Below are 10,273 nucleotides of genomic sequence, written 5' to 3'. Positions count from 1 at the left end.
GCTTTGTGTATGAATCTAATCAGTTACATGTGGTTGCACCTCTCAAACCACGTGAAAGTAGGAGTACCTAGAATTTTTTCTTGGAAAAGTTAGTTTTTTTAATAATAATTTTGAAATAAAAGCCTAAATGGCTGAATGAATGCTTCCTGGTTGATACGGTTTTTTAAGTCTCGCACATGTTCTTTTGCTAGAATGTTGAAATTGACTACACTTTTTGTCAAAAACCTTAAAAACCACGTTGACTATAATTTTTGGACTGTTTAGAATTATAACCTCTTTTTTCTTTGAAAAAACTTGTTATAATAAATCGCTTTTGGGGCGATTTGTATCACTGCTAACTTATATTTTAAGAAAAATTTCAATTGTATCAAAAACTTTGTTGGTTTTTTGATGAGTTTTTTAAAAAATGTCGTTTTAGATTTTCGTTTAATAAAATGGAACCAAAATTTACGTCTGAACATTGCAAGAAATCTCAGTACATTGATACCAAAAAAACAAACTAATAAGAGAAATCAGCAATAAAAACCTGTTATAAATTGGTGCAAAAAAATGATGGAGCAAGCTGATAAAAGACTGCTGTGTTTCTTCTCATTAAGGATAGAAAAACAGGCGATAAGATAAAAAGGGTTTAATGAACAAGAACGAAGTAATTGTACTATAGGGGAAGTTCGTGTACCAAGAGCCCACTTGATTTGAAAATTATAAAGATCTAAGTAATGTTTCTCAGTCCGGTGATTAGTTTTTAAAATACTTATTGTTTAAGGTGTTTTACCACGAAATGAAGTTGAAATTTTTCAAATTTTCAGTTAAGATTGTTAAAAGATAATTATCCCTGAATTCATTTAACATCTGTTTTTTAGTAAAATAAACACAAAAGGTTTAATTCAAGATTAAAGCTAGGTGGTTAAACATTTTGCATAGCATTGGCCCTTAGCAATACTTTTCTTGTGTTGGACTAATTTTCAAAAAATTGAATTTTAGTATAATGGTCAAGGTTTTCCTTTTTCTCTGATTTTAAAATTACATTGAACGTTAAGTCATAAAAAGGGTTTTTTATTCAGGCTAAAAGCTTTAAATTACTTAATATTTTTCAAAGTTGTGGTGAATATTTTTGTACTGGAAAAAAACGTTAAATCGATTTAGTGTAACCTGTCTATGGATGCATCACCCAACTTATTTCTGGCAAAAAGCTTTAACTCTGCTTATTATCATTGCCTGTAAACATTTCACGTGTCTATGACTTTTAAAAATATAACGTTTGTTGTGTGTCGTTTGACAGCTAAAATCGTCCCGCGAAACTCAAAGTTTTCTGTAATTTTACAAGTTAAAAGACTAATCAATGAACGAAATTTTTAAATCAAGTAATATGAACATGTTTCCTTAATTCGAAAACCTCCTATTTCGATTAAATGCAAAGTCACCGTGAAATGCGTTTAAGAAAAATAAACTTTCTATTATTCGGAAATCTCTCAAATTCGAAATCTTATTTTTCCCCATAGAATTCGAATTATAGAGATTCTACTGTATTATTTTTTTATTATAGTTTTTTTTATTTTACGAAATGTTTTCGTTCCAACGATTAAAGATAGGTATTTAACATAAGTTTTTTTTTAAATCTTACTAATGAAATTCCCCGTTTACATGACGCTGTTCGCGAAAACAATAAAATTCAAAGGGATCCTGTTTGCAATGAGGAGATGAATTTTTCTGTAGATGAAACAGTTAATCGAGTTAATTTCTTTCATATTATGAAATTGACATTCGTTGTCTTATGATGTGTTATCTTCTTTTGAAGCGAATATTAACATGATTTAATTATTTTTTTAAAAGTGGCATTGCACGGCGTTAATTTTTGTTTAAATTGTGAAAATAACAGTAAAATTTTAATAGACCAATCAATATCAAAAGTTTTTGCGAGTGGTTTCTATCGGTCAGACATTTTGCGCTAAACTTGAGTTTTATTTATAAGAAAACAAAGCGTATGTTTATGTATCTCATCCTACCATTTTTTAAATTATATCCTGAGATGAATTTAAATCAAAAAACACATAAAAATACAAAATAACATAAATAAATAAAAAATATATATATATATATTCACAAACATTTGTAAACTCATATATTGTAATACATTATTAATGTAAGCTGAGATAATGTAAATTTAAAAATTGTATATACTTATTTTTTTTTTTTATAACAAAAAAAAATATATCCTAAGATTATACTTTCACATTGGTAACATAACATCAAATTGATATTTGCGGGAAAAATATTACAAAAATTAAACACTAATTATAATTGTACCTCATTTGTACCACACAGTGTTATAAAATGGGTTCTAACCTTGACTTTCTGACCCGAGAAAACCCTTTTGTGGAATGATAGCCCACACTATGGGGATCACTTGGATATAAGTATTAAAATCAGATTACAACGTCCTGGCAAGTTATTGATGTTTAAATTTTCTGAATTTATTGATTACACACACATTCGAAATGACAGCTTGTTTTGCATTTTTACAGTAAGATATAATTTTAAATTCAAGTAAACAAACATACTGTAGCATAAAGAGCATTATGTTTTATGAAAACATAAAAAAAAGTTGAAAAATTAAAAGATATCAAGAAGATAAGCTTCCTTTATTACCAAACAAAAATAATATTTTTTTATTCTTCTGTTTTTCTGTTTAACTTTTCATAAAAATTATTTTTAACTGTGAAAATAAGAAAGTTTTTGAATTTCGGGAAAATTTCGGGAAAAGGCATGATTTATTTACTTTATTCCTGAGAGCAAAACTGCGCACATCTAATTTTACAAAAAAATGCCGAATACAGCAAAAAACCACCAAGACTGCAGGAAAACTGTCTGTTTTCTTTGCTTCAGTAAATGTCAGAGGGAACTGACACCTTTCCTAAAAGAAAAATACCAAACAATACTCAATGAGAGGATCGATTTTAGTAATGACAAAGTTCCACTTGGAATTTGTGAAAAGTATCGTTCTTGTTTAAGAAGAAAGGATTCTGGAGAACACATCAATCTCCCATCACTTTACAATTTTGAGACTATAAAAATTCGACCTCAAACTAAAGACACACAATGTGACTGTTTGATTTGTTCTGTTGGAAAACTGAGAAATAATGGTCAACAGAAAACTCAGCTTTTGCAGAGCTCAGCACAAAATACTCCATCTTCAACTGTCCAAAAACGATGCTCTGACTGTTTTTCAATTATTGGAAGAGGATTACCTCATCATTGCACAAAGGGCACTTTGCGAAATAACCTTGTTGCTGTTGCAACCAAGGATCCTGTTGCATCTGAACGAGTTGCTGCTCTTGTTGTTTCAAGTAAGGATTCTTCTCCACATGGCACTGTTCGATTGAGTCAACCACAAGGTGGAAGAATGCTTCCAATAATGGCAGGTAAAAGTTTAACTTTCATGAAAAGATATTTTAGAAATTTCGAAATTAAACAATATCTGCATTTATTTTAGGTTCCTCATCAGCTAGAAAACTATTTCCTCCAAACCCATCAATTAGTATAAAAGAACTTGTTCAAGTTCAGGCAAACACAGGGCTTTCAAACAATGGCATCAAGAGACTAGCTGCTACAATTAATCAGTCAACTTCACAACATATTGTTAAGAAAAACTATGCTGTAAAATTTGATGCAGTTAGTAAGCAGCTTTCTCACCATTTCACGAGTTCATTGATTAAAGATTATGCTGGATGTGGAAGGACTGTCATTCATTGCAAGGACTTCAAAGAGCTTAAAAATGAACTCATTTCTATGAGAAGCACATCAAACAATCATATTGTGAAAGTTGGAATTGACGGTGGGGGAGGATTCCTGAAAGTAAGCCTTGGAATTATTGAATTAAATCGTGAACCTAACACTCCCTCAGCAAAACTCAATTGGACAAACAAGTTTTTCAAGGACACGGGAGTTTAGCGGCAACTTATTATTGCTGTCTCTGAGGACCTGCAAGAAAACTACTCAAATGTGTCTCAAATTTTCGAATTGATCAATATGAGAGACCAAGATTTTGTTTTGTCCTGTGACCTAAAACTGGCAAATATAATTTGTGGTCTCCAAGCACACTTAAGTGCACACCCCTGCACCTGGTGTGAGTCAAGTGCAAAGGACCTTTTAAATCAAGAAAAATTAAGAACTTTCCAATCTCTTGATCAGAATGTCTCACTTTTCAATGCAGCAGAACCAAACATCAAAAGAGCTCGTGATTACATGAATGTTGTTCATTCTCCTGTATTTGATCTTGCTGGTGGCACATTAGTTTTGGACTTCATACCGCCAATGGAGTTGCATCTCCTTATTGGTGTTTTTAATCATCTCTTTGCTGCCCTACTAAAAGTTTTCCCTCAAGGAACTCTTTGGACTGATTCACTGCACATTAAACAACAGCCTTATCATGGAGGGCATTTTGCAGGAAATGAGTGCAGAAGGCTGCTAAAAAATATTGATCTTCTTCAATCTATTGTCGAGAAACACTCATGCTATGCTGCAATACCATTAGTTGATGTATTTCGAAAATTCAATGCAGTAGTGTCTGCCTGTTTTGGATGCGTTCTTGATCCAAGTTATGTACAAAAAATTGAAGCTTTCAGAGTGGCTTATGTGGCACTGCAAAATGTTTCTGTGACACCCAAGGTTCATGCTGTATTTTTTCATGTGAAAGATTTCATTGACAAACACGGCCAAGCTCTCGGACTTTACTCAGAACAAGCAACAGAGGCAATGCATCACAACTTTCAAGTGCATTGGCAAAGGTACAAACGACCTAACCATCATCCTGAATACAGTAAAAAGTTGCAATGCTGCCTTGTGGACTTTAATAGTAAACATTGCTTGTGAAAAGAGCCATTTTAGAATGATTTTTTCTTGTATTAGAATATTTATTTTAAAGCATAATTTTCATTTTAGATACACGATAAACTCTCAGAATATGTCTTTTTGTTTCCCTAGTTCATATTTATTGGAATAACCTATATTTTGTACTATATTCTGTCGGTTTTTGACGGAAAACTCGAAAATTATGGTTTATGTCGGTTAAAACTGAAATTTGGCTTAAAAAAAAAAAAAAAAAAAAAAAAAAAAAATCTTGGTAAAATTTGTTTTTTTCATTTTCACCCCCCCCCCCCACGTCTTTGTCGTTCGGTACGGCCCTGTCAATAACTTGCCAGGACGTTGTAATCTGATTTTAATACTTATATCCAAGTGATCCCCATAGTGTGGGCTATCATTCCACAAAAGGGTTTTCTCGGGTCAGAAAGTCAAGGTTAGAACCCATTTTATAACACTGTGACCACCAATTGTATATCTAAAATAATTTTTTAAGGTTAAAATTTTGAAAGACGCCAAAATTAAACCAAAATTCCAAAATTAATTTATAGAAATTATGAAATATAAGTAATCTAATTGGTAAATAAAATAAAGGGAAAATTCTTCTTAGAAAATGCTGCTATCAAAATTACTTTAAATTGGTTTGTAGTTGAAGGCTCTTATGATTTTGTTGCAGGAAAGTAAGTCGTCAAATATAGCCTGCCAATATCTAAAAAATAAAAATAAAAAAATACTACTGTCCTTTCAATTTATCATACATGTTCTATTTTCATTCAATTTGTGAATTCTATTTCATAAATCTACACACACTGTAACTTGCATAGCTTGTTGAACAGCCTAGTTTTAGATATGTTGTGGATTAAATAGCTAACCTTAACTTAATCTTAAACCAATAGAATAATTTATTTTTAAACCAATATAAAAAATTAACTTTAAACTAATCGTACCTCTATATACATCTACACCTTAATTTATTAAGGTGTAGATGTATATAGAGGTACTATTGTAAATAGAAAATTTGTGAACACTTCAGTTCATTACTTATATAATGTAACATATTCAAATAGTTGTTTGAATATACTAATTATAATTCCTAAAATACTTTTTTGTAGATGCTTATACTTTTTTTTCACAGTAGTACCCAGTCTTTACATTCCTGGAGGTTTTTTAATAATAAAACTGTTGTAATCAATAATAAACTTCAATAATTTAAATGTTTATCAATTTAATAATAACTTAATAATAACTTAATAATATGTAACCAAGTAAAAAATTTATCCTTCATAAAAATATTTAATGAAGTTACAATACAAGTATACAAAAAAAAAATGCAGAATAAAATTCAGACAATTTTGAAATTTAATGAACATAACTTTGAAATTCATGAATAAGAAATAAAACAGAAAACAAAACAAAAGTATAAAAGTAAAAATAATAATTAATATAAACAATTATGAAGATCTAATAATAAAAAGATAAAACTTGGAGCTTCAAAAACTTTTTTCTCACAAAACCTGCTTACCTCAGCCAAATAAAATAAAAAGCAATATTTAGTGTGTTTAAATATCCTAATAACACAATAATGTAGAATAAACATAAAATTACTTCATAAGATGGTTTGATTGCATTTCTCAGTTAAACATGAACAACACTGATGTGTAGCATCAGTGTTGTTCATGTTTAATTGAGAAATGCAATCAAACCATCTTATGAAGTAACTTTATGTTTCTTCTACACTGTTGCACTGATATATAATTATATATATATATATAATTATATATATTTATATATAATTTATACCTATGATATATAATTATATATATATATATAATTCATACCTATGATATATAATTATATATATATATATATATATATATATATATATATATATATATAATTTATACCTACTAATAAACATTATTTTTACGAAATATTTTTTTTATCAACTATAACATTTTTAAAAACATTTTTTATATGTCAAGTGACAAGTAAATAAAAAATAATATAACATTTACATTTTAACATTCAAGATAAAGTCTTAAAAATATTATTTATTTTTTTAAATCAAATAATAATAAAATTTTTTTTTTGAATGGCTACCAATTTTCTGAAAATTAGTCAAAAATTCACATAGAAACATCAGAGATAAACTCATACTTATCTTTTACTTCATTTATACAAAAATTCTGCAAGTGGTCCTTAGTGCGTTAGGTCCGTATTTAGTAAGAAATTTTAAAGTTAATTCATTATTTTAGGTTTTAAGGCTTTTTGAAAATCAAAAATGTCAATTTTTACAAGAAAAGTAAGATATCTCAAGATATATTTATCAACTTTCAAAATCTCTAGCTAAAAAGAAAGATATTAATGCAAATATCAATTTCAAATTTAAATTTGTGTGTATAGAAGAGGTAACATAGTTGTTTATCGATCATCTTTTTGTAGACTTATTTATTATGATTAAAATAATACGACGAATGTGTAAAAATACATATATTCTTCCATGAACAAAAAATATAACTCATATTTCAACATATTAACACATTAAAACATTCAACTTTTGACCAATTAAGCCATAGTCCTTGGTTACTTAACTGCATATTTCAGTGTAGACTGAACCAAACGTAAAAATAATCCAGTCTACATGACTTAGTTTTAATAGTCGCGCGAACGATTTGCGCTGAAAGATTTTTGGTCAAAAACTAACGTCGTGTTGCCATCCAACATGATAATTTTAAAGAAAACGAGACAAGCAAACGGGGTTCAGATTGTGTTTGACATATGGTGTTGCAAAATGTTATGGGTAAATTCAACCACTTACTTATTAAATTAGGCCATTAAAATTTTTATAATCTATATTCTTACTTGAACTAAATGTTAACAAGCAACGTTATAATTTTCATTATTATATTGCAGATGATGTAGCCTCTCAGTCTGATGGTGTGACAAACGATGGGGCAATCATACAGTACGAATGAGGTAGCAACTTCTATATATAATAGAGACCAATCGAGGTGAAATTCAAGCGGTAAATGAGATTGAAGGCAACACATTGCCAGATTTGTCTATTGGAGAAATTGAAATGCTGCCTAACGAAGCAGTTTTAACCGTTCCAGATAATACTTGTATTCGACCAAACGTACCTACGAAACTATGCACACGTTGGAAGAAATGGAACCTGGACAATGGAAAAGAAATATTCAAAAAGAAAATAGGGATCAATATTTACCATATGAAAATAGGAAAGGTGTTGCAAGACCTGCAAAAATACAAAAAGTAATAGACTGCTCTGCATGTTAATATAAATGCACAGAAAAAATAACAAATGAGGAGCCAATTCGTATTAGCGAAATCTACTGGGGACTTTTGAAGTCCCCAGTAGATTTGGGAAGTTTTGAGCGAAAGAAAGATTTTATTTTAAGGAATGTGGAAAGCAGCGTCCCAAAATATCGTAAGGTGGACACCCTGGAAAATAAGGAAAAATTCCAAATTTTACTATTTATATTTAAACACCGATTCAACAAGAGAAAGGGTCTGCCAAAAGTTTTTGTGCTCCACTTTATGCATTTTCAGTACTGTCATTTTAACTGTATTTAATAATCGGGATGACCAGGGGAGTCTAAAGGGAAAAGACATGAGAGGCTGCAGAAGTCCTTCAAACAAAACAAAGCAAGAAGACATAAAATTTGTAAAATGTCACATAGAGCGGTATCCAACAATAGAGAGCCATTACACAAGATCTGAATCCAAGCGCCAATATTTGTATAGCATTCTAGAGTCTAAATTAAAAAAACGTACATACAGTACCAAGAGTATTGTCATATAAATTAAATGAAACCTGTGAGTCAAATCACATATAGACGAATATTTGGGTCGCAGTATAATTTCAGCTTTTTCCACCCTAAAAATAACTAATGTGTTACATGTGTAAAATACAAACAATCATCAGGAGATGAAATGACTGCGTTGGAGACAGAATACATGGAGCATATATAAGAAAGGAATATAATAATGTTAAATGCTTTCAAGCTACTTTTGATTTTCAAAAGGCGTTGCAAATTCCGTCATTTCAGGTTTCTTTGATGTATTACATGAGGAAATTAAATATGTTTAATTTTACTGTTTATGTAGGTGCGGTCCCAAACAGAGGCTTTTATTACGCCTGGACAGAAGTTGACGGAAAACGAGGGGCCAGTAAATTTGGTTCTGGTTTGATGAAATACTTTACAAACTAAGTCCCAGAGCATGTTGAACATTTCATTTTTTTATTTTGACACGTGTGGTAGACAAAACAGTAATGTTCATATTGCGGCTCTTTTTTTAAACCTAGTCCAAAATGTGTCAAAAATAAATTAAAGTTATCCTACAAAGCAACGCAGTTAAGTTTTTTAGATATTCTTGACTAAAAAACATTATCTTCGACTTTAATTAAAAACAAAAATATGAATACCAAAAATGAAAAGGTGAATTGGTTAAAGATTAAATGTTTAAGATATGAAAAAATTTCTCCAGGTATAATATACTACAGGTATGGTTATATTGGGGAAGACAAAATAATTAATGTTATGGAAAATCGTTGTAGACGAATCACAAACCATGGACCTATCGATATTCCAAAGGCGCATGATGCACAGCTACCCTTTAGTAAAGACAAAAAAAGAGATTTTTTTAGTATGTGTGAAAAAAAATTATTCCTTTAGAACTACATAACTGAAACCGAAATTTACCAGTCTCGGAAAATGTGAGGAATGTGGTTCCTGAACCATCGGAGATGGATTCGGATATCGAGACTGAGCAGTAGTTTTAAGTTTTTATCCGTAACTGTTATCTTCTTTTGCCCTAGCTTTTGTATCTATAATCTTTTTAATAAATGTGTATTGTGTACAATATAAAAACATGTTTAAGACTTTACTTACTGTATTATACCATTGCAGTATGAGTATAAATAATAAATATAAATAAATAACACAGTAATAAGAATATCAAAAAAGGAAGCAAAATTAATAAAATTAAAAAAGTTATTATTTTATGAAGATAATAATTTTCTTTATTTAACAATAAAAAAATAATATGAATTATTATTATTATTTGAATTGTGTAATACCTAAATATATTATTTATATAAAAGTAATGTGACCAGTCAGTTTAGAACATAGTGATTTTTGCCAGTACAATAATTTCTGGCAAAAAACGCTGAGTATTTTCACTTTGGAAATAAACTTAAAAAGCTATAACTAATAATTGGAAATATTGCTTACCCCGTAGAAAATATTTCCAAACAGTTGAGATACTTTTAATTGTAAATTCCGCATTGCCATGTTTGTTAATTTTTAATTTAAAGAGTCTACCTTATTAGAAACATGCTTTTATTTAGTTTAAAAAAAGTTTATTTTTATTGAATTACAGAACAGGACAGAAT

Source organism: Hydra vulgaris, chromosome 12 (genome assembly GCF_038396675.1).
Source record: "Hydra vulgaris chromosome 12, alternate assembly HydraT2T_AEP".
NCBI lineage: Eukaryota > Metazoa > Cnidaria > Hydrozoa > Anthoathecata > Hydridae > Hydra > Hydra vulgaris.
This window is presented reverse-complemented; position numbering follows the sequence as displayed.